This window comes from Mirounga angustirostris, unplaced genomic scaffold (genome assembly GCF_029215605.1).
Source record: "Mirounga angustirostris isolate CCGP_5_RB_7025 unplaced genomic scaffold, mMirAng1.0.hap1 SCAF_14, whole genome shotgun sequence".
NCBI classification, from domain to species: domain Eukaryota; kingdom Metazoa; phylum Chordata; class Mammalia; order Carnivora; family Phocidae; genus Mirounga; species Mirounga angustirostris.
This window is the reverse complement of record NW_026991722.1, coordinates 64,321,062-64,344,771: the sequence shown is the minus strand read 5'-3', so window position 1 is coordinate 64,344,771 and position 23,710 is coordinate 64,321,062. Positions and strand designations below refer to the sequence as shown.

Sequence of the window (23,710 nt, the reverse complement as noted above, 5' to 3'; positions counted from 1 at the left end):
AAGATTTTTTTTGACATATGTATTTACTTTAGAGAGAGAGAGCATGCGCAGGCATGTATTAGAGAGGGGAGGGGCAGGGGCAGAGGGAGAGAGTGAATCCTCGGGCAGACTCCCTGCTGAGTGCAGAGTCCAATGTGGGGCTCTGTCCCAGGACCTTGGGATCATGACCTGAGCCAAAATCAAGAGTCTGCTGCTTAACCTACTATGCCACCCAGGCACCCCCAGAATAAGATTTTTAAAAATAATATTTATTGAGGGCTTACTGGTGTAGGAGTATTCTATGTGACCGCTTTCTCATTTAATTCTAAAAACAATTTTTTCTTAAAATAAATAAAAAATAAAAGCTATCCTAAAAATAAATTTTCATATTATCCTCAGAGCTGGGGAAACACAGGCACAAGAGAGGTTAAGTAGGGGCACCTGGGTGGCTCATTTGGTTAAGCTTCTGCTTTTGGCTCAGGTCATAATCCCAGGGTCCTGAGATTGAGCCCGGTGTCGGGTTCCCTGCTCAGCGGGGAGTCTACTTCTCTCTCTCTCTCCCCCTGCTTTTGCTCGCTCTCCCTATGTGTCTCTCTCACAGATAAATAAAATAATAAAAAGAAGTTAAGTAACTTGCTCAATGTCATAGTAAATATTAGAACCAGATACAGATCTGAGTGTGTGACTCTGAGGTTCATGTTCTTTCTTTTTTAAGTTTACTAAATATACACATAGCCCTCAAAATACCGTAGATTAAATTAGTGTAGCCTTTCTCAAAACATTGAGCATTGGAAGATGCTATAATTCAGGTCACGTGGCTGGCTCGGTCGGTGGAGTATGACATTCTTGATCTCACAGTTACGAGTTTCAGTCACGTTGGCGATACAGCTTGCTTAATTAAAAGGAAAAAAAAAAGATGCTGTAGTTGGGCTTGTTTTCTTTTCCCTTTTAACCTCTTCACCTATTTCTCCCACCTCCAACACCCTACCTCTGGCAGTCACCCATCTGTTCTATCTCAGAACCCATTTTTTTGTTTTTGTTTTTGTTTTGTTTGTTTTAAGGTTCCACAAGTAAGTGATTTATAGAATTTGTCTTTCTCTGTCTGGCCTATTTTACTTAGCATAATGCCTTCAAGGTCCATCCATTTGGCAAGTGGAAAGATTTCATTCTTTATCATGGCTGAGTAGTATTCCATTGTGTGTATCTACGACAATTTCTTTCTCCATTCAGCCACTGATGGGCACTTAAGTTGTTTCTGTATTTTCATTGTTGTACATAATCCTGCTGTGAACATGGGGTGCATATACCTGTTTCAGTTAGTGTTTTCATTTTCTTCAGATAAATACGCAGAAGGGGAATTGCTGGATCCTATGGTAGTTCTCTTTAATTTTTTTGAGGCACTTCTGTACTGTTTCCCATAGTGGCTGCACCAATTTATACTCCCAGTAACAGTGCCCAAGAGTTTCCTCTTCACGTCTTCACCAAAACTTGTTACTTCTTGTCTGTTTGATAATGGCCATTCTAACAGGTGTGAAGTAGTATCTCATTGTGGTTTTGATTTGTGTTTCCCTGATGGTTAATGATGTTGAGCATCTCTTCATATTCATGTTGACCATATGCATCTCTTCTTTAGAAAAATGTCTATTTGGATGTGCCCATTTTTTGGGGGGGGTTTATTGTTATGTTAATCACCATACATTACATCATTAGTTTGAGATGTAGTGTTCCGTGATTCACTGTTGGTGTATAACACCCAGTGATCCATGCAGAACGTGCCCTCTTTAATACCCATCACCGGGCTAACCCATCCTCCCACCCCCCTACCCTCTAGAACCCTCAGTTTGTTTTTCAGAGTCCATCATCTCTCATGGTTCGTCTCCCCCTCCGATTTCCCCCCCTTCATTCTTCCCCTCCTGCTATCTTCTTCTTCTTCTTTTTTTCTTAACATATATTGCATTATTGTTTCAGAGGTACAGATCTGAGATTCAACAGTCTTGCACAATTCACCACACTTACCAGAACACATACCCTTCCCAGTGTCTATCACCCAGTCACCCCATCCCTCCCACCCCACACCCCACTCCAGCAGCTCTCAGTTTGTTTCCTGAGATTAAGAATTCTTCATATCAGTGAGGTCATATGATGCATGTCTTTCTCTGTTTGACTTATTTCACTCAGCATAATACCCTCCAGTTCCATCCACGTTGTTGCAAATGGCAAGATCTCATTCCTTTTGATGGCTGCATAATATTCCATTGTATATATATACCACCTCTTCTTTAGCCATTCATCTGTCGATGGACATCTTGGCTCTTTCCACAGTTTGGCTATTGTGCACATTGCTGCTATAAACATCGGGGTGCATGTACCCCTTCGGATCCCTACATTTGTATCTTTGGGGTAAATACCCAGTAATGCAGTTGCTGGATCATATGGTAGCTCTGTTTTCAACTTTTTGAGGGACCCCCATACTGTTTTCCAGAGTGGCTGCACCAGCTTGCATTCCCACCAACGGTGTAGGAGGGCTCCCCTTTCTCCGCATCCCTGCCAACATCTGTCATTTCCTGACTTGTTAATTTTAGCCATTCTGACTGGTGTGAGGTGGTATCTCATTGAGGTTTTGATTTGGATTTCCCTGATGCCGAGCGATGTTGAGCACTTTTTCATGTGTCTGTTGGCCATTTGGATGTCTTCTTTGGAAAAATGTCTGTTCATGTCTTCTGCCCATTCCTTGATCAGATCATTTGTTCTTTGGGTGTTGAGTTTGATAAGTTCTTTATAGATTTTGGATACTAGCCCTTTATCTGATATGTCATTTGCAAATATCTTCTCCCATTCTGTCGGTTGTCTTTTGGTTTTGTTGACTGTTTCTTTTGCTGTGCAAAAGCTGTTTATCTTGATGAGGTCCCCAATAGTTCATTTTTGCCCTTGCTTCCCTTGCCTTTGGCGATGTTTCTAGGAAGAAGTTGCTGCGGCTGAGGTCGAAGAGGTTGCTGCCTGTGTTCTCTTTTAGGATTTTGATGGACTCCTGTCTCACATTGAAGTCTTTCAACCATTTGGAGTCTATTTTTGTGTGTGGTGTAAGGAAATGGTCCAGTTTCATTCTTCTGCATGTGGCTGTCCAATTTTCCCAACACCATTTGTTGAAGAGACTGTCTTTTTTCCATTGGACATTCTTTCCTGCTTTGTCAAAGATGAGTTGACCATAGAGTTGAGGGTCCATTTCTGGGCTCTCTGTTCTGTTCCATTGATCTATGTGTCTGTTTTTGTGCCAGTACCGTACTGCCTTGATGATGACAGCTTTGTAATAGAGCTGGAAGTCTGGAATTGTGATGCCGCCAGCTTTCTTTTCTTTTTCAACATTCCTCTGGCTATTCGGGGTCTTTGCTGGTTCCATACGAATTTTAGGATTATTTGTTCCATTTCTTTGAGAAAAGTGGATGGTATATTGATGGGGATTGCATTGAATGTGTAGATTGCTCTAGGTAGCATTGACATCTTCACAATATTTGTTCTTCCAATCCATGAGCATGGAACGTTTTTCCATTTCTTCGTGTCTTCCTCAATTTCTTTCATGAGTATTTTATAGTTTTCTGAGTACAGATCCTTTGCCTCTTTGGTTGGATTTATGCCTAGGTATCTTATGGTTTTGGGTGCAATTGTCAATGGGATCGACTCCTTAATTTCTCTTTCTTCTGCCTTGTTGGTGTATAAGAATGCCACTGATTTCTGTGCATTGATTTTATATCCTGCCACTTTACTGAGTTCCTGAGTTCTAGCAGTTTTGGGGTGGAGTCTTTTGGGTTTTCCACATAAAGTGTCATACCATCTGCAAACAGTGAGAGTTTCACTTCTTCTTTGCCGATTTGGATCCCTTGATTTCTTTTTGTTGTCTGATTGCTGTGGCTAGGACTTCTAGTACTATGTTGAATAGCAGTGGTGATAGTGGTAATCCCTGCCGCGTTCCTGACCTTAGGGGGAAAGCTCTCGGTTTTTCCCCATTGAGAATGATATTTGGTGGAGGTTTTTAATAGATGGCTTTTATGATATTGAGGTATGTACCCTCTATCCCTATACTCTGAAGAGTTTTGATCAAGAAAGGATGCTGTACCTTGTCAAATGCTTTTTCTGCATCTATTGAGAGGATCATATGGTTCTTGTTCTTTCTTTTGTTAATGTATTATAACACTTTGATTGATTTGCAGATGTTGAGCCAACCTTGCAGGCCAGGGATACATCCCACTTGGTCTTGGTGAATAATCCTTTTAATTACTGTTGGATCCTATTGGCTAGTATTTGGGTGAGAATTTTTGCATCCATGTTCATCAAGGATATTGGTCTGTAATTCTCCTTTTTGATGGGGTCTTTTTCTGGTTTTGGGATCAAGGTAATGGTGGCCTCATAAAACGAGTTTGGAAGTTTTCCTTCCATTTCTATTTTTTGGAACAGTTTCAGAAGAATAGGTTAATACCTAATTCTTCTTTAAATGTTTGGTAGAATTCCCCTGGGAAGCCATCTGGCCCTGGGCTTTTGTTTGTTGGGAGATTTTTGATGACTGCTTCAATTTTCTTAGTGGTTATAGGTCTGTTCAGGTTTTCTGTTTCTTCCTGGTTCAGTTTTGGTAGTTGATACATCTCTAGGAATGCATCCATTTCTTCCAGGTTATCGAATTTGCTGGCATAGAGTTGCTCATAATATGTTCTTATAATTGTTTGTATTTCTTTGGTGTTGGTTGTGATCTCTCCTCTTTCACTCATGATTTTGTTGATTTGGGTCCTTTCTCTTTTCTTTTTGATAAGTCTGGCCAGGGGTTTATCAATCTTGTTAATTCTTTTTTTTTTTTTTTTTAAAGATGTTATTTTATTTATTTGGGACAGAGAGAGAGAGAGCACATGAGAGGGGGGAGGGTCAGAGGGAGAAGCAGGCCCCCTGCCGAGCAGGGAGCCCGATGCGGGACTCGATCCAAGGACTCCAGGATCATGACCTGAGCTGAAGGCAGTCGCTTAACCAACTGAGCCACCCAGGCGCCCCCAATCTTGTTAATTCTTTCAAAGAACCAGCTCCTAGTTTCGTTGATCTGTTCTACTGTTCTTTTAGTTTCTATTTCATTGATTTCTGCTCTGATCTTTATTATTTCTCTTCTCCTGCTGGGTTTAGGCTTTATTTGCTGTTCTTTCTCCAGCTCCTTTAGGTGTAGGGTTAAGCTGTGTACTTGAGACTTTTCTTGTTTCTTGAGAAAGCCTTGTATTGCTATATACTTTCCTCTTAGGACTGCCTTTGCTGCATCCCAAAGATTTTGAACAGTTGTGTTTTCATTTTCATTGGTTTCCATGAATTTTTTAAATTCTTCTTTAACTTCCTGGTTGACCCATTCGTTCTTTAGCAGGATGCTCTTTAGTCTCCATGTATTTGAGTTCTTTCTGACTTTCCTCTTGTGATTGGGTTCTAGTTTCAAAGCATTGTGGTCTGAAAATAGGCAGGGAATGATCCCAATCTTTGGTACCGGTTGAGACCTGATTTATGGCCTAGGATGTGATCGATTCTGGAGAATGTTCCATAGGCACTAGAGAAGAATGTGTATTCCGTGGCTTTGGGATGGAATGTTCTGAATATGTCTGTGAAGTCCATTTGGTCCAGTGTGTCATTTAAAGCCTTTATTTCCTTGTTGATCTTTTGCTTAGACAATCTGTCCATTTCAGTGAGGGGGGTGTTAAAGTCCCCCACTATTATTGTATTGTTGTTAATGTGTTTCTTTGCTTTTGTTATTAATTGCCTTATATAATTGGCTGCTTCCATGTTAGGGGCATAGATATTTATAATTGTTAGATCTTGTTGGATAGACCCTTTAAGTAGGATATAGTGTCCTTCCTCATCTCTTATTACAGTCTTTGATTTAAAATCTAATTTGTCTGATATAAGGATTGCCACCCCAGCTTTCTTTTGGTGTCCATTAGCATGGTAAATGGTTTTCCACCCCCTCACTTTCAATCTGGGGGTGTCTTTGGGTCTAAAATGAGTCTCTTGCAGACAGCATATCGATGGGTCTTGTTTTTTAATCCAATCTGATAGCCTGTGTCTTTTGATTGGGGCGTTTAGCCCATTTACATTCAGGGTAACTATTGAAAGATAGGAATTTAGTGCCATTGTATTGCCTGTAAGGTGACTGTTACTGTATATTGTCTGTGTTCCTTTCTGGTCTATGTTGCTTTTAGGGTCTCTCTTTGCTTAGAGGACCCCTTTCAAGATTTCTTGTAGGGCTGTTTTCATGTTTGCAAATTCCCTTAGTTTTTGTGTGTCCTGGAAGCTTTTTATCTCTCCTTCTATTTTCAATGACAGCCTAGCTGGATCTAGTATTCTTTTCTATTCTATTCTAGAATAGAAAAATATTCTAGCTGCATTTTTCTCATTTAGTGCTCTGACTCTATCCTGCCAGTCCTTTCTGGCCTGCCAGGTCTCTGTGGATGGGTCTGTTGCCAATCTAATATTTCTGCCATTGTAGGTTACATATCTCTTCTCCCGAGCTGCTTTCAGGATTTTCTCTTTATCTCTGAGACTCGTAAGTTTTACTGTTAGATGTCGGGGTATTGATCTATTTTTATTGATTTTGAGAGGGGTTCTCTGTGCTTCCTGGATTTTCATGCCTGTTTCCTTCCACTAATTAGGGAAGTTCTCTGCTATAATTTGCTCCAATATACCTTCTGCCCCTCTCTCTCTTTCTTCTTCTGGGATTCCAATTTTTCTAATGTTGTTTCGTCTTATGGTATTGTTTATCTCTTGAATTCTGCCCTCGTGATCCAGTAGTTGTTTATCTCTCTTTTTCTCAGCTTCTTTATTTTCTACCATTTGGTCTTCTATATCACTGATTCTGTCTTCTGCCTCATTTACCCTAGCAGTTAGTTCCCCCATATTTGATTGCACCTCATTAATGGCCTTTTTGATTTCGACTTGGTTATCTTTTAGTTCTTTTACTTCTCCAGAAGGGGTTTCTCTAATAGCTTCCATGCTTTTTTCAAGCCCAGCTAGTTTCTTTAAAGTGATGATTCTGAACTCTAGATCCGACATCGTACTAATGTCCGTATTGAGTAGGTCCCCGGCAGTCGGTACTGCCTCTTGTTCTTTTTGTTGAGGTGAATTTTTCCGTCTTGTCATTTTGTCCAGAGGAGAATAGATTAATGAGAGAACAAAATGCTAACAGGGTAACAACGTCCCCAGAAAATATACTCTAAACAAATCAGAAAAGACCTGAAGCAGGGGGGGAAAAGAAAGGGAAAGAGAGAAAAAAGAAAAAGGAAAAGATAAAGATAAAAACAAAGAGAAAGAGAACAAAACAAAAACATAATATGATCAAATATGATCAGGCTGGTATATAGATCAGTGCCACACACTAGATTTTGGGCGTATTTTGATCTGTTAGTAGAAAGTGCCTCCCAAAATTTTAAAGAAAGAAAAACTTATGTATATACAAAAAGAAGGGTTGATATGAAGGGATGGAATATGAGTGTAAAGATGAAAATTATAAAAAATTTTATAAAGGAATTGATAAGAAGTTGTTTGAAAAAAGAAAGAAGAGGGTTTAAAAAAAAAAGGGAGAGAATGTGATCAGGCAGGGGAGTAGAAAAAAACCATACACTAGAGATTTAGGGTATATTTTGATCTGTTAGAAGAAAATATCTCAAAATTTTAAGGAGAGAACAACATGTATATATATGCCAAAAATATGGGTAACTACTATGAAGTGATAGAATTTGACTCTAAAAATGAAAAATAAAAATTTTTTTAAAAAAAAGGGATTGAGGGGCGCCTGGGTGTCTCAGTCGTTAAGCATCTGCCATCGGCTCAGGTCATGATCCCAGGGTCCTGGGATTGAGCCCCGCATCAGGCTCCCTGCTCGGTGGGAGGCCTGCTTCTCCCTCTCCCACTCCTCCTGCTTGTGTTACTTCTCTCGCTGTGTCTTTCTCTGTCAAATAAATAAATAAAATCTTCAAGAAAAAAAAGGGATTGATAAGATTTTGATTGAAAAAGGGAAAAAGAAAAATTAAAAAAAAAAAGTTAAAAAATAAAATTAACTTTGAAAGACTAAAGAATCATGGTAAAAACGCCATGAATTCTATGTGCAGTATTTCCCTAGCTCTGGAGTTCTGCCGTTCTCATCGATGGGTAAACTTGGTCTTGGCTGGCTATTCTTGCTGATCTTCTGGGGGAGGGGCCTGTTCCCGTGGTTCCCAAATGTCTTTCCTGGAGGTGGAATTGCCCCGCCCTTGCTCGGTCTGGGCTAAGTAATCTGCTCGGGTTTGCTCTCAGGAGCTTTTGTTTCCTGCAAGCTTTCCGTACAGCTTTAGAGGCCAAGAGTGAAAATGGCGGCCTCCCAATCTCCACCGTGGAGGAGCCGAGAACTCGGGGCCCCGCTCCTCAGTGCGCCCCCAGAGAAAAGTCGTCAGTCACTCCCGTCTCCCCAGTCTCTGGCCACACTCTGTGCTCAGCCGGCCTGTGACCGAGCATTTCTATCTCTGGCACCCGACCCTGTGTGGAGTCTCCAAACCCAGCAGATCCCTGCGGTGTGCTCCCGGGGAGAGGAAGGGGAGTCTCATCGGATCTGCCGCTTGTTGGGTTCCTGCTGGAGGAGCAGAGGCCTGACTGTGCCCCGGATCACGGTTTATGGCAACCCCGAGCTGAGAGCCCGTGCCTTGGCTCCATCTCTGCAGCCGGCTCTCCTGCTCCGATACCCGGGAGCTCTGCTGCACTCAAGCACCCCCAGTCTTTCTGTGACCCTGAGGGTCCCGAGACCACACTGTCCTGCAAGGGTTCGACCCCCAGCTTAGCCACTGGAGCGACATCCCTCAGCAGAGCAGACTTCTGAAAGTTCCGATTTTGTGCTCTGCTGCTCTATCACTTGCCAGAAGGGGCCGATGGAGGCCCCTCCCCCGCCATCTGTCCTCTCGAATATTGCCTCAGATTCACTTCTCCGTACGTCCTACCTTCCAGAAAGTGGTCGCTTTTCTGTTCAGAGAGTTGTTGCTATTCTTCTCTTTGATCTCCTGTTGAGTTTGTAGGTGTTCAGAATGGTTTGATCTCCATCCAGCTGAATTCCTGAGACCAGATGAAATCCAGGTCTCCTACTCCTCTGCTATCTTGCTCTGGATGTGCCCATTTTTAAATTAGACTGCTTGTTTTTTTTTTTTATTTTGTGGTTTTGTTTTGTTTGGTTTTGCTTTTGAGTTGCATGAGTTCTTTATATTTTGGATAATAACCCCTTATCAGATATATGATTTGCAAATGTTTTCCCATTCAGTAGGTTGCCTTTTTTTGTTGATCGTTTCCTTTGCTATTTGGAAGCTTTTTAGTTTGATGTAGTCCCACACTTTTTTTTTCTTAATTGTTTTTACTTTTGGTATCATGTTACATAAATCACTACCAAGACCTATGTCAAGTAGCTTTTCCCTGTGTTTTTTGCTAAGAGTTTTATGGTTTCAAGTCTTCAAGTCTTGAATCCATTTTGAGTTAATTTTTGTGTATCGTGTAAGGTAGTGGTGCCGTTTCATTCTTTTGCATGTGGCTGTCCAGTTTTCAGAGCACCGTTTATTGCATGTGGCTGTCCAGTTTTCCCAGCACCGTTCTTTCCCCGTATATTCTTGGCTTCTTTGTCATACGATCCTGGACCACAGATGTGTGGGTTTCCTTCTGGGCTCTCTCTTTTGGTGATCTGTGTGTCTGTTTTTATGACAATACTAGATTGTTTTGATTACCCTAGCTTTGTACTATTCTGAAATCAGCCATTGTCCTTCTTTCCCCAGATTGCTCTGGCTATTCAGAGTCTTTTGTGACTTCATACAACTTTTTGGATCCTTTGTTCTATTTCTGTGAAAAATGGAATTAGAATTTTGATAGGAATTGCATTGAATCTGTAGATGGTGTGGGGAAGTATGGAGATTTTAACACTATTAATTCTTCTAAATCTTGAGCGTGGAATGTCTTTCCATTTACGTGTGTTGTCTTCAGTTTCTTTCCATAACATCTTATAGTGTTCAGTATATAAGCTTTCACCTCTTGGTGAACTTTCTTCCTGGATATTTTATCCTTTCTGATGCAACTTCAGGTGGGATCATCTTCCTAATTTCTTTTTCTGATGATTCATTTTTAGTGTATAGACACACAACAGATTTTTGTGTATTGATATTGTATCCTGTACCTTTACTGAATTCAGTCATTAGTTCAAACAGTTTTTCCGTGGAGTCTTTAAAGTTTTCCTTATATACTCTGCCATCTGCATATAGTGACAGTTTTTCTTGTTTCTTTCCAATTTAGATGCTTTTTATTTATTTTTCCTGCATAATTGCTCTGCCTAGGTTTTCCAATACTATGTTGAATAAAAGTGGTGAGAAAAGATCAGGGAAGTTCCTAACATAGAGGATCTTAGAGGAACTGAAGAAAGCTGGAACTTTTCACTGTTGGATGGGATGTTATCTGTGGGCTTGTCATATGTGGCCTTTATCATGTTGAGGTATGTTCCCGCTCTACCCACTCTGTTGGGAATTTTGATCATAAATGGATATTAAGTTTTGTCAAATACTTTGTCTGCATCTCTCAGGATGATCACATGATTTTTATTCTTCATTTTGTTTATATGATGGATCACTTTGATTGATGTGCACACGTGAACCCTCCTTGCATTCCTGGAATAAATCCCACTTAGTCATAGTATATGATCCTTTCAGCATTTTGGTGAACTTGGTTTGCTAGTATTTTGTTGAACATTTTTCCCTCTGTGTTCATCAGGGATATTAGCCTGTAATTTTCTTTTCTTGGGGGTCCCTGTCTGGATTTGGTATCAGGGTAATGTTGGCCTCAGGAAATGATTTTGGAAGCTTTCTCTTCTGTTTTCTGCAAATGTTTGAGAAGGATTGGTATGAATTCTTCTATGAATGGTAGAATTCACCATTAAAGGCATCGAGTCCTGGAACTTCGTTTTGGGGAGGTTTTAAATTGCTGATACGATGAGCATTGGGTGCTTTATGTAAGTGTTGAATCACTAACTTCTATTCCTGAAACTAATATTATACTGTGTAGGTCACTAATTAGAATTTATTTATTTATTACTTTATTTTTAAGATTTTTTTTTTTACTTTTTTTAAAAGATTTTATTTATTTGACAGAGAGAGACATGGCAAGAGAGGGAACACAAGCAGGGGGAGTCGGAGAGGGAGAAGCAGGCTTCCCACCGAGCAGGGAGCGCAATGTGGGGCTTGATCCCAGGACCCTGGGATCATGACCTGAGCCGAAAGGCAGACACTTAATGACTGAGTCAGCCAGACTCCCCTAAGGTTTTATTTTCTATGAGAGAGAGAGGGACAGACAGACAGCACAAGCGGGAGGGGCAGAGGAAGAGGAGGAGAGAGAGAGTCTCAAGAAGACTCCATGCTGAGCTTGGAGCCTGACAAAGGGCTCAGTCACATGACCCTGAGATCACAACCTGAGCCAAAACCAAGAGTCCGACGCTCAACCGACTGAGCCATCAGGTGCCACAACGAACTAGAATTTAAATAAAAACTTGAAACATAAGTATAAATAAATAAATTGCTGATTCTTTGAGGTTGTCCAAATTGTTACTGTTCACAGTAGTCCCTTTGAGCCTTTGTTTTGGTGGTGTCCATTGTAACATCTCTACTGTCATTTCTGATTTTACTCCCCTCTTTTCTTTTCTTGGTGTGTGTAGGTAAAACTTTATGAATTTTGTTTATATGTATATATATATATATATATATATATATATTTTTTTTTTTTTTTTTTTAGATTTATTTACTTAGTTGAGAGAGAGAGAGAGAGTGCACAGGGGGGGAGAGGCAGAGGGAGAGAGAATCCCAAGCCGACACCGCACTGAACACAGATCCTGACACGGGGCTCGATCTCAAGTCCCTGAGATCATGAAGTGAGCCAAAATCAACAGTCAGGCCCTTAATCAACTGAGCCACCCAGGCGTGCTGATTTTTTCAGTCCCTCCTTTATTTATTTCTGTTCTGATCTTTGTTGTTTCCCTCCTACTGACTTTGGGCTTTGTTCTTTTCCTGGGTCACAAGGTGTCACATTAGGGTGTGTGTTTGAGACTTCTCTTCCTTCTTGAGGCAGGCCTGTATCGCTCTAACCTTCCCTCTTAGAACCACTTTTGGTGCCTCTCACAAATGTTGGTATGTGTTTAAACAGCATTGAATTCTATTTTGTCTGATTATAGCCCTTCCAGCTCTGTCTTGGTTCCCACTTATGCAGAACATCTTTTCTGTCCCGTCACTTTTGGTCTGTGTTGTCCTTAGGTCCAAAGTGAGTCTTTTTGTGGGTGGCACATGGATGGGTATTGTGTTTTCAACCACTGTATGTCTTTTGATTGGACATTTCACCGAGTTCATTTTAAATCACTGTCGACTGTTCTGCTCTGGGGTTGCGTAAGCCCGTTGACTTGAATAAAGAAAGCCCAGACACTGGTTTTGTCTCTCCTTTTACTTTCACCTTGGAGTTATTTGTAATAAGAAAGACTGTTTATTGAATCCCTGCTATGTGTGAGGCCATTGCTGCATGTTGACCCACTTGATCCGTTCTGTAACTCTGCGTAAGAGGGACGATCCTTTTCCCCATTCTAGAGGTGAGGAAACTAAAGCTCAGAGAGGCTCAGTCTGTGCGTCTAGCAACTATCTATGGAGCTTGGCCTCTGTGCCTGGCCGTGATGTGGGCCTAGGATACAGAAGAGGCCCAGAGGGGTCCTTGGGAATCGGGATGTCCTCTAGCAACCCTCTGTCCTCTCTGATCGCTGGCCATACTGGGCTGGCTCTGGACACGCACACTATGGACCCTGCTCCTGCCACTCCAGGGCAGGCGCTGTGTGCCCTGTCCGTGAGGGCGATCCATCCTCCCCGCATCCAGCTCATGGTCAGGGGCAGGGTCACTGAGGGAGCGGACGGGAGAAAGTTGGGAGATGACCATGCCTTTTTCTCTTAACAGGAAGGACCTGCTTCTGTCTGAATTATGGAGTCTGGCACTAGGTGGGTACCAGATGGCCAGGGCTGGGGTGGAGGGTGTGGGAGGAGGGCCTGAATGTGGACAAAGAAAGGAGTCCAGTCCATATTTGGTGATATTTTTGTTCACAGAGTTGGGTTTTAATTCTGACTTCCTGCTCACAGCTGTGTATCTTGGCACTTCCTAGCCCTGACCCTCAGTTTCTGTATCTGTGAAAGGGGTTATTTGAGGATTAAATGATGATACGGGGAGGGAATGTAGAGCAGTTAGAATTTTTATTGAGAGACATTGAGTTTGTTTCCTTTGTCTATTTAGTTCTTACATACAACTGTCCGTGAGCACCTTTATGCATAAAGCTCTTTACCAAATACAGGATGATCCTCTCAGGACATATTCCCAGAAGTGGACTTCCTCAGTGACAGGCAGTGACCAGCTTGATATCTGCTGTCAAATTTCTTCCAAAAACCTTCCACCATGACTTTCAGCAGCAAGGACTGAAAGAGCCAGTTCTGCAGTTCTGCATGAAGCCTCTCCAAGCCGGGGTTCTATTTTGAAATAGCTTTGCTAGTAAGTGAAAATCGGTTTCTTACTGTAGGAATGTATGCGGCCTTTTGCTTTTTGTTTTGTGTAGATTGGTTCAAATAAATTCAGTGTCCGTGTAATAAAATGAGAGAGAAGAGAACCCACTGCCATGTGAGAAGATTTAAATGAGTGTATTTTGTTAGACTCCCAAGAGCCCCAGCCTTATTTTTCTTTGAACTTTTGACATTAAATATTGCTATTCCCATCCTTTTATAGTGTGATTTTGAGAGCTCTGTTCCTCTGTTCTTTGTTATAATCAAAAAGGAGGTTCTTCAGAGTGTAACCTGCATTTACCAGGTACGTCCTACTAAATTAGACACAGTTCACATTACAGTTCTAGGTGGAAACTGTGCCCATAAATGAAGCCTATTTTTTGCTGGAATATTTTCGGGGGTTGCAGGCATGGGACCCGGGACAGCCTGTGGTGCTGGTGGGCCTGGCCGTACCTCCCAGGCATGTTTGGGAGTGAGGCCCGTGGCCTTCTCCCTGAGGAGCTGAAGCATTTCCCGACTTGCTCTTTTTCTCCCTGGGTCTGTGGACTTTGGTGAAGGATTTGATTCACAGTGTCAGAGCACGCCCTCTGACTGTGTTCGGGGGCCTGCTCTTTCAGAAACCATCAAGAGCTGTCTTAGAAAACATCTGGAACAATTGAAGGCCCCTGAGGGGACTTGTTCGGAAGCCCTTGGAAAACTGCATCTTGACTCCTCGTCAGATGAGTCTGCTGTGACTGCTGGCTCCATCCCAGGGCAGTCCCCAGTCCCGGGAACCTGCCATTTGAAGTGTGTATGTTACGCCATAGGGAACTTTGCCACCTGAGTCCTAGCTAGACACCAGCTCACATTTTTGCTTCTCTTTTTGGAAAAGTGCTAGGTACATCTTTGGATTCTTCTTGATCACCCCCTGCTTTGGTCTTGCACACAATCTGCACACAGATCATTGGGTTGATAGAATTCATTCTTCCCTTCCACAGATTCCCAGAAGACCCTGCTGTGTGTATGACTCTCTGTTTAGCCAAAAAAGAAGTCGTGGTTTTGAATAGCCTCGGTGTGACTGTTCTCAGTGAGAACGAGGTGAGTGGCTTGGGGAAGGGGAGCGGGAAGGCCGTGTGATTGCTGACCGAGGGGGACCCCAGGCTGTGCCCCATGGACGCACCTGCTCTGTAATAGCCGTCGTTCCCTCCCACTGCTCACTTGTGTTCGTGCCGCCGGTCACAGGGGACCCGCCAATGCCCCACATCGTGGGCTAGGTGGTGCCCGTCACAAAAACACCAAATGGAACAAATGGCTTGGCCTGAAACCTGTTATATTTTCAAAATTCTAGTAAGAATCCTGTGTCCAGGATCCTCTGGTAATTTCCTAAGCTGGTACTTACTGTTGGTGTTAAAAAATAAAGGGGTACGCAGTCTCAGTGCCTCACATGACGGCTTTCTGGTTGGGATTTACCCTGTGCTAGGGGAGGTCATAGAAGGGGACAGAACATCTCTCTTTGCATGGTAGCCCGGTCACGCATAGGATCTGGCTGTGAGCTGTGGGTAGATCGTGTGCCCTGGGGTCAAATTGTGAGACCTGGAACAAGATCATCTCACCAGCAGGGGCCTGAAGCCAGTGTAGGGACACACCGCTGCAAGCTGCTTTGCATTGCTGGGGGGATTACAGAATGATCATTTGATCCCTGTCCGTGTTCGAAAATGGCCAAGTCATTATTGTGAAACCCGAAAATCAGGCCCTGCTGAGAGAAGAGAATCCTTCGCCAGTGTTGGCGGGGACCTGAAACCCTGCCCCTCCATTCATGTCATCTTTCCTGAGTGCCTGCCCTGGGCAAGGCAAGGGCTTTGGGGGGAGGCCAAGATAGATGCAGTCCCGGTGTCCAGGGACCCAGGTTCCCATCAAGGCGTGTGGCCTGTCAACAAATACGTTGAGCAGAACAGAGAGGGGAAGTCACTCCGTGCCATTTGAGGGGCTGGAGGAAGGTTTTCTGTGCCATTTGAGGGTGATGTCACTGACGCATGGCCCTCCTGTCCCCCCCGCAGGGTACCAGATCGCCACCGCCTGGCCAGCAGTAGCCCCAGCACGTTCACCACGGTGGAGGTGGGTGCCTTGAGAGGTAGTTCACAACACCGAGCTGGCCCCGGAGTCGGCATACATCTTCAGGCTGCCGGCCAAGACGAGGCAGGGCTGGTCGAGCCGCTGGAGGGCCCCGTCATCACCACTGAGAAGAGAGGTAAGGCCCGAGGCCCAAGTCCACTGTCGTGGTGCTATGGGGAGGAGAGCTGGGCAGGAAACGGAGCCGGGAACTTGCAGGGTCCACGGCTTCCAGGTCAGGCCCTGTACCGTCGCATGTCTACACAACCTGACGTTTATCAGCCAGGCAGGAATGTCCCCGGTTTAATGCTGGAGACTGGGCGCAGAGAGGTTGTGTAACTGGCCCAGGGTGGCTCTGAGTCACCGTGTTGGAGGGCAGCTCCCTGAAGGCAGGCACTTGGTCTCTGATGTTCAAAACCACGTGCCCAGCTGAGCAGGTGCTCAGTAAAGTTTCCTGTGGAGCAATGCTAGGGAGATCTGTCTTCATGGACGCCGCTTCTGTCCCAAACACTGGCGAGGTGCTTATTGTACATTGTCTTGCTTTATCCTCACCAAAGCCTGGGGAACAAAGCACTGTGAGCCCCAGTTCTACAGAACAAGTGGGGGCCCAGACAGATTCAGTCAGTTGCCGGGGACGCAGCTGTGGGGCAGTGATGTGAACACCCTCCACACCCCCCCCAGACCCCCTCTTCCCACACCAATCTTCTGTGAGTTCCCATCTCGGCAAGCCCCTGACGTGCCCTTCAGCCTCATTCTGGAATCTGCCTCAGCAGGCTCCCTAACCAAGGCCACCCCAAGTCCAGGTGTGGAGGTCAGGGCCAGGCCCAGAGGTCTGAGGGAAGAGGACGACTGGAAGGCACTTGAACGCAGAGCCGACGGGTGCGCTCGGAGAGATGACCTGTCCTACCTCCCATCTGGGAGTGCCTAGCACCAGGCTCTGGAGCTGTGTGACCTTAGGCAAGGCCCTTCCCCTCTCTGTTCCCTGGCGCCCACCTGGTGGCACTTGGGAAGCACTGAAGGCCAGCACCGTCCACGTGGTGCCATGGCCTTGCTCACAGTGTGAGCCAGTGTCCCCCCCCGTGTGATCACTCTAGGACAAGATCTAGAGCAGATGGTTTAAGTGAGGCAGGGGTTGAACCCAGAGTCCATGAAAAACAATCCAAAGGGCTGATTCAAAACCTACCAAAGATAGAAGGCAAAAGAGGCCGGTGTGCACTGAGCTCTTGCCACGTTCTGGCCACCTTCCAGGCATTGCAGCCCATTGCTCTCTCTACTTCCACACATCAGGCCGAACCTGTCCTCTAGGGTTTTTGTGGAGGCTTCATTCCACAGGCTAGACTGATGAAAGCATTGGCCATTGGCCATCGATTGAACCTCCAGCCCCTCTCCCGTCCTCAGAAGTCATGGGTGGGACCAAAACTTCCAACCCTCTGATCACAAGGTTGGTTGTCCTGGTGACCAGCCCACATCCTCATTAACATGACACGACACCTTTGTCACTCTGGACAAAGACACGTATATGAGAAACAAGTTTTCTCATCTGAATGGCTAAATAGATATTCTTCTTCCAAGTCACAATATTGCAAACATGGCTCCAGTCTCTGCTTCTGTGCTCACAGGATGCCCTCCCAGGGGTGTGTCCAATCTCTCTCCTCTTCTAAGGATGTTTGGATCATCTTATTGCCTCAGTATTTGTCAAATGATTACTGGATCCTAAATTGCTTCTCAAACTATATGCCTTTTCTTCATGTTCAGCAACTGATCATGTGGAACACTTGGGCTCCCCGTGTGAATTAGCTATTATAATTCCTTGCTCATGCTCATCTGTCCAGACTTTGCAGTTACATTTGCAAGCAGCTTTGCTGTTAGTGACCTTCAAGCTTGAAGGTGGTCCTCTTGACTTTAGGTGTCATTGAAAAGACCCCTAGATACTTTGTTTTGGGGTTTGGGGGGCATCGGTAGGTTTAGCTTGTATTTGTAGGACCCAGGACTCTATATATGCATTTATGTCAGGTAGATCTCTAGAAGTTGTAATTGTTGGGTTAAAAGGCAAATGCATTGAAAACCTTGATAGATAAAACCAAATTGCCTTCCAAAAAAGAAACCAGTCCCTGGATTAGGGTGCTTTCTACTGTACTGTGTTGCTCTTAAGTGCAAGGTCTGCAAAACCCTGTGTCCATATAAGCTGGCATCTACAGGTACCAGGGGTTAGAACACCAACGTATCTTTTTGGAGGACACAGTTCAACCCACAACAGAGGAGTTTTCGTACAACAAAGCTGTGGTCTCTACTCTGGCACCAGGAAAGCATTTCCTAAGACGCTGGCGGCATCCTATAGACAGCGGCTATGTAGGCATAACGGGGAATTCAGCGTGCATCCCTGTCTCTGGACAAGCTTCACCGCCCTGCTGCAGCCAGGGGTCCTGGGCGTGCCCTTTGTTCATCTGTCTGGTCACAGCTTGAGCGGTTCTTGTCCTTATTTGCTGAGTATTCCAGAGACCCGGGACCCAGAGCCCCTGGCCCCCTGGCCTGCACTCTGGCTGCTGCAGCCCTCCCCAGACTAATTAACTAACAAATTGACGGGAGGGAGAATGTGAGCTGGGCATCCCTGTGTGCATCCTGGTGTGGGTTAAATTCTGAGATTCAGGGCCTGGCTACCACCATTCATGTTCCACAGGGTGTCTAAACATCGAACGAGCACCTACCCTACCCTAGGCCCTTCCTATGCCACCTGACATTGGAGGGACCACGGGGCTTCCAGCTTAGGTCTGAGTCAGGGCAGAATAGGGGTGATCTGGCGTGCAGAACACTTACTGCCCACCCAGGGTGAGTCGGCCACGAACCTGGGTGGCTGTCAGGGACAGGGTGTGGCCAGCCAGTAGATGATGCAGAACCAGCCCACATGCATAGTTCCCTTAGAGTTCTGGGTTCACTAGGCATTGGGCAGCGTCGTCACCCACCTGCTACCTGGGCCGTAGTCCCCGCCTTAGCCTGGGGTCCTTCAAGTATTTGGGATAAGATGCTCAGTGTCCACATACCACACACCGGCATCAGGAAACCCGGGCTCTCGGAGTCTGATCCTCTACCTGGGGGCCCCTGTGCTCCTCTTCATGAATGTGGCACCTGCTTTTTGTCTGTAAACAACCAAGAACCCCTGTTTGAATTAGTGACTTCCTCCAGCGCAGTTGGCTGATTCAACTTGAAGCGGAGGTCTTGAGACCCCGTGGGCGGGCTGACCTTGATGTATTTGCAGCCTCCAAGAGACGAGAGCCTGAACAGCCTTCTTCAGGAATACCAGATCTACTACTGGGAGCTGGAGTCAGAGGTATCCTCAGCCACCGTGTCCAAGATGCTCAAAACCGCTTCGGCTTTACAGGCTGAGCTCCCAGGTGAGACACTTCCCTGTCCTGACACAAGCGCCGCCCTGAGCACCCAGGAGAGGAACCGTTGTGCATGTTCTCTCTGTGCAAGGCATTGTGGGAGATGCCCTGGAGGGCCAGAGGAGATGGGGCTCACCTCCAGGGGGCACAGCCACTGGGGTGGACAGGTCTCTGTGGCAGCCCAGGTGTGCATGGAGAGGGGTGGCCCATGGAGAGCTCCTGGGCTTTGGGGACTTGCACCCAGTGTGGCGATCAGGGGAGGCTTCCCGGAGGAGGAGCCATTTGAGATAGGTTGTCAGGGAAAAGGGATTTTACTGAGGACACCAGGGAAGGTACACCAGAGAGTTAGTCAGCAAGAGGCTTCCATCTGACCTTGGAAATCTTTCCTGCCCTTCAAGTCAGTGAATAGAGACAGCAGTAGTTCAGGGGAAGCAGGTGAGTGCTCTTGTGGTTGCTCTTATGTTTTGGAAGTGGGCCTTTAGACAACATTCATTGACCTGGACAATATTCATTGACTAACCAGGACCTGGAGAACACTCTACCTGTCCACACCATCTGGTCTTTAGAATAGAGGCATCTCAGTGAGCCAAGGGATAGCACCAAGCTGAGTACCCATTACAGCACTTACTCCATCCAGTGTAGTAGCAAGCAATTAGAGAAAGGAGCAGCAATTGCCTTGGCGATATCAGATACTGATTGTTCTCACTTAGCACAGGACCAGAATGGAAGCATGCCACCAACCATTAGGTGGTGACTGTGTGAGTGACAGCTACATATCCCATGAATGTGAACCAAGATCTAGTTGGAAATACTGCAAGGTTATGAGAATGGCTACTAGGAGGGCCAAAGTTCCCCATTCCAATGAGAATGAAATAAGTCTGGGAAGATGTTTAATTTTGTTTCCCTTTGTTACAGAAATGTGGCCCTGCCTACTGACAAACATCCTATGCTGGCATATTAAAATGCCCTATGCCTCCCAATGTCCATATATCTCTGAACCCAAATTATAAGTGATCCTTTGGCCCAACATATTGCTCAGGCCGTAGGACTCAGCCAGACTCCCACTTTAAAGAAGAGAATATTTGAGACACAGGATCCTCTGAGACACAGGATCTGAATGGCCTCAAGGCTGAACCTAGTATGGAAAAAGGGCCAATGGATGGAAATGGATACAGACGGCCAGAGTTCTTCAATAGAGATGAGAATGTGATTATGATGAAAATGAAGTGACTAGGACAATTTCCTAGCGAGCTAACCATTTCAGGAACAAGAAACATGTGTGGGCTTGGGCAAAGGGAACCTCCCTTGGCTACCCCTAGGAACCTTGTCAGCAAGAGGCCCGAATTCTTCCTGCCGAAAGAGAGAGGATCCTTCTGGCCTTGCCTGTTTTTCCTGTCCTTCACATCAGTGAATACAGGTAACAGTGGCTCAGGGACTGCAGGGGGGCTTTGGGGTGAATCTCAAGTGATTTGAACTGGGCCCCGGTGCAGTATTCTACAAATGGGCTCTTTCTGTGCAGGCCATGCCATGAAGTGTTCTGTACATTGGTGAGGTATCTTCTCTTCATAATGAAGGCTTGTCCATCAGCCAGGGGAGGGAGACAAGCTGGCTACTTATCAGCATTCGTAGACTAGCCAACAAAGAACTAAGCAGATGTGTGTGTATGTGTGTGTGTGTGTGTGTGTCTGTGTTCAGTATATGTGTAATGTGTGGTGTGGTGTATGTGTGTATGTAGTCGGTGTTGTTTCAGTGTGAGGTAAGTCTGATTGGCGTGTCTTGCTTGTGTGGTGTATGTGTGGTGTGTTTGCAGTGATTGAGTGGTGTGTATGGAGTGTGTGTTTCCTCTGTTGTACGTGTGGCTTGTGTGTGATGGAGAGGTGTTTTTTTATGGTGTCTATTTGGTGTTTGTGTAGTGTATGTATGTGGGGGTATGTGTTGTGTATATGTATATGTGCAGTGTGTTTGCGGTGTATGTGTTGTGTGAGTGACAGCTTTTTATGTGGTGTAAGTGTGGTCTACTGTGCCGGGTTTATGAGGTGTGTGCACTGTGTATGTTTGGTCCGTTTTTCTATGGTATAAGCATTGTGAGTTTCTGGTATATATGTGGCATGTATTATATGTGATCTGTGCATATGTAGTAGTATATGCATGTGATTTAGGTTGCGTGTGTGGTGTGCGTATATATTGAGTATAGTATCTTTGTGTAGGTTTTTGTGTGTGGTGTGTGTGTGTGTGTTTGGCATATGTCCGGGGTGTGTGTGATAAATATGTTCTATTCCTGTGGTGAGTATGGTCTGTGTGAGGCGTATGTGGGTGGTAGAGGGGTGGAGTGTGGATGGTGTATACGGCGTCTGTGGTGTTGGATATGAGGTGATTTTTGTTGCGTGTGTGGTGTGTGAGGGGAATATGTGGCATGTTTTGGGATAGGTCTGTGTAGTATGTTTGTGATGTGCTTGTGTTTTGCACATGTATGTTTTGTTTTTGAGATACGGGTTAGGTGTGGTATATGTGTGTGCATGTGTTGTGTGTGGTTTATGGGAGGTGTGTAGGCATGTGTGGCATATGTGTCATATGCGTCATGTATGTGTTGTTTGTAATGTACATGTGGTAAATGGGTCAACTGTGTGGTATGAATCCGGTGTGTGTGTCTGTGTTCTACAGATGGTTTAAATGTGGGGGGTAGGTGGTGTTTTCTGTTGTATATTGTGTATTTAGTGAGTGTTTGTGTCAAATGTGTGGTATGTGTCCTATGTGTGGCATGTCCATGGTGTAGGTGTTGTTAATGTCTGGTGTCTTTTTGGTGTGTGTGTACTCTACGTGTTGTGTGTGGTGTTCATGGGTTTGCGTGCTGCATGTGTGAGTGTGGTGTACGTGTGGCCCCTGTGTGTCATTTACATGTGGTGGTATTGAACGTGCGCTGTGACTCTTATGGGGAATCTGTGTTCGGTTACTGGGGTTTATTTGTAGTGGTGTGTTCGGAATTTCTGTGTGTTTGTGTGGTTAATGCGTCTGTGAGCTGTATGTGGGTTCATGAGGCGTGTGCATTGTGGAGGAGGTGGTGCATGTGTGGTGTCTGTGGTGTGCATCGTAGGTGTGGTGAGTATTTCGTATTTGTGGTGTGCATGTCTGCAGGTGTTGGGTGAGTGGCAATGTGAGTGTGTTACATAAATGTGTGGTATGTGTGAGACGTATATGGGATGTATTTCTGGGGTGTATGAGTGGTGATTGTCTCCTCTGTGAGATATGAGTGCTGTGTTTGTAGTGTATGGGGGTTTTTGTAGGATATCTACTGTGTGTGGCTTGTGTGGGTGTATGTAATTCCCATGCTCTGTGTATGTGTTGTATGTGTGGTAAATATATTGGGCATTTTGGTGGTGACTTTGTTGTATTTGAGGAAAATGAAATCTGTGTGCAGTGTGTGCTTGCTGTGTCTGGTTTCTGGTTGGTGTATATAGAGTGGGTCTGTGGTGTGATTTGTATGTGTTGCATATGGTGTGTGTGTGTAGTGAATTTCATGTGTTTTTTTTTATGTTATGTTATGTTAGTCACCATACACTACATCATTAGTTTGTGATGTAGTGTTCCATGATTCATTGTTTGAGTATAACACCCAGTGCTGCATGCAGGTACGTGCTCTCCTTAATACCCATCACCGGGCTAACCAATCCCCTCACCCGCCCTCCTAAAACCCTCATTTGTTTGTCATAGTCCATAGTCTCTCATGGTTCATCTGCCCTCGGATTCCCCCCGCCTTCATTTTTCCCTTCTCCTAATGTCCTCCATGCTATTCCTCATGTTCCACAAATAAGTGAAACCATATAATAATTTACTTTCTCTGCTTGACTTATTTCACTTAGCATAATCTCCTCCAGTCCCATCCATGTTGATGCAAATGTTGGGTATTCACCCTTTCTGATGGCTGAGTAATATTCCATTGTATATATGGACCACATCTTCTTTATCCATTCATCTGTTGAAGGGCGTCTCAGCTCTTTCCACAGTTTGGCTATTGCGGACATTGCTGCTATGAACATTGGGGTGCATAGGGCCCTTCTTTTCACTACATCTGTGTCTTTGGGGTAAATACCCAGTAGTGCAATTGCTGGGTCATAGGGTAGCTCTATTTTTAAATTTTTGAGGAACCTCACACTGTTTTCCAAAGTGGCTGTACCAACTTGCATTCCCACCAACAGTGTAAGAGGGTTCCCCTTTCTCCACAACCTCTCCAACATTTGTTGTTTCTTTCCCTGTCCATTTTGGCCATTCTAACTGGTGTAAGGTGGTATCTCAATGTGGTTTTGATTTGAATTTCCCTGATGGCTAATGATGATGAACATTTTTTCATGTGTCTGTTAGCCATTTATATGTCTTCTTTTGAGAAGTGTCTATTCATGTCTTCTGCCCATTTTTTTGACTAGATTATTTGTCTTTAGAGTGTTGAGTTTGAGAAGTTCTTTATAGATCTTGGGTATCAACCCTTTGTATTATCATTTGCAAAAAATCTTCTCCCATTCCGTGGGTTGCCTTTTTGTTTTGTTGACTGTTTCCTTTGCTGTGCAGAAGCTTTTTATCTTGATGAAATCCCAAAAGTTCATTTTTGCTTTTGTTTCCCTTGCCTTTGGGGACATGTCTTGAAAGAAGTTGCTGTGGCCAATGTCAAAGAGGTTACTGCCTATGTTCTCCTCTAGG

The 23,710-nt window shown here is 44.7% G+C and overlaps 1 long non-coding RNA gene across 1 annotated transcript in view; it reads left to right on the top strand.

Moving 5' to 3' along the window:
- The window catches only part of LOC123841734 (uncharacterized), a 40,441-nt gene that overhangs the window by 5,632 nt on the left and 11,099 nt on the right, over window positions 1–23,710 (top strand). The window contains exons 2-7 of the long non-coding RNA XR_010407354.1: window positions 12,964–13,004; window positions 13,352–13,545; window positions 14,531–14,630; window positions 15,590–15,780; window positions 18,895–19,030; window positions 19,937–20,438. This is a non-coding gene — a long non-coding RNA (uncharacterized LOC123841734). The remainder of the gene's footprint in view (window positions 1–12,963; window positions 13,005–13,351; window positions 13,546–14,530; window positions 14,631–15,589; window positions 15,781–18,894; window positions 19,031–19,936; window positions 20,439–23,710) is intronic.